The sequence below is a fragment of the Propithecus coquereli genome, unplaced genomic scaffold, assembly GCF_000956105.1.
Source record: "Propithecus coquereli isolate 6110/MARCELLA unplaced genomic scaffold, Pcoq_1.0 Scaffold129, whole genome shotgun sequence".
NCBI lineage: Eukaryota > Metazoa > Chordata > Mammalia > Primates > Indriidae > Propithecus > Propithecus coquereli.
The window spans coordinates 79,457-80,901 of record NW_012137080.1 but is presented as its reverse complement, the minus strand read 5'-3'; the positions used below and the strand labels follow the sequence as shown (position 1 = coordinate 80,901).

Here is a 1,445-nt window from a genome sequence, read left to right as displayed (position 1 = left end):
AGCAAACAAATGTGTTTGCTAAGAGAATAAATAAAGGTATCTGGTGCCCATTTAACTTGACTATTTCCCCCCTTATAGTAGGCAATCCTGTTGGATAGGTGGCACAAATCTACTATCAATTAATTAACACATCAAAACTTAGATAAGTATCTATCAGGTGTTTGATAGAAGGTGTACTCAAGAAGACAAGATATGATTTTTGCCATCAACAGCTAAGAATCCAATTAGTTGTTGTTTTTTCTAATTATTTTAATCACTAGTTGCCAAAATCAGTACAGATATTTTTGAACCAATCTTTTAGAAAAAACTGATAAATTTCACTGTCATAGAAAAATCCTTCAGAATTGAAATATTTTATAATGGGCTGATTATTTCAGTGTGTGTGTGTTTAGGTAAAAGGTGATTCATTTGGCTCTGGCAAAAGTATGATGTGGAAGCGCACAGATTTCTTTCTCCAGCCTCAACTTGGTGTTGAGGGATGAAAAATTATCATCTCATTTTTGTTTTTGGAACTGACATTGAATCTTATCATTAGTATTGCTTAATTATGAATTGTAAAGGGACTCACTTTCCAACAGTGGTCATTTCTCAACAAAAGGATAAAGAAAAATAAAGGGATTCTACCAAGAATATGATAAAATTGGTAATGGTTATCCAAAGATTATCTGTCGAGATTATCCAAGATTATTTATTTTACAGATGTTTCTAGCTTTAGAGCAATCTGATATAGGTAAATCAATTTTTTTCAAAGAGATGAAGGTAGAAGGTAGTCATTCCAATTAAAACTGTATTTTGCGTCACAAAAATATTCACTAAAGGACACATTTAAATGAGGAGACTCTTTTGTGCACTTAGGTATTTGTTCGCAGATTACTAAAGAGGTGGGTCTGGGCAATCAGGGAAATCAAAGATTAAACGTTACTGGGTGTCCAGTGAAGATTAACACCTGTGAAATAATATAAAAAATTTGACTTACACAGTTACAGCAATTTATTAAATGAGATTATCATAGCTGAGAGGATGTCTTTGGTTTTTATTTTCATTCCTTATCATCAGTGTTCTTTATATTAACTGACAAAATATTTTTTACCTTGAAGTGATGCCACGGACTGTGGGCACTGGTATATCGCTTGGAGTATCTTCCACAGTGGTGACTTGGGTTCCATTGCTTTTCGCGCAGGCATATTTTGTACAAACTTCAACCTGAACACATTATTTTAGAAAAAAAATAAATCCAACCACTTTCAAAATACAGACTGACAGCGAACTAAATCCCACCTACCCTTATTTCATACAAATCTCTTATAGTTCTCTATAGCCTCTTGGGGTTTAATAAATATTCATTTCTGATGTTAATTGATTCCAGTGGGACCAGCTCAGAATAGAGTACAGAATTAGGCTTGGAACCATTGATTCAGTGATTAGAATGGTGATGTTGAGTCTCT

General features: G+C 33.5%; 1 protein-coding gene across 1 annotated transcript in view; it reads right to left on the bottom strand.

Annotated features, from left to right (window-relative positions):
- Positions 1 to 1,445, bottom strand: part of USH2A (Usher syndrome 2A (autosomal recessive, mild)) — a 301,921-nt gene that overhangs the window by 231,401 nt on the left and 69,075 nt on the right. The gene's annotated exons all lie outside the window — the stretch shown is intronic.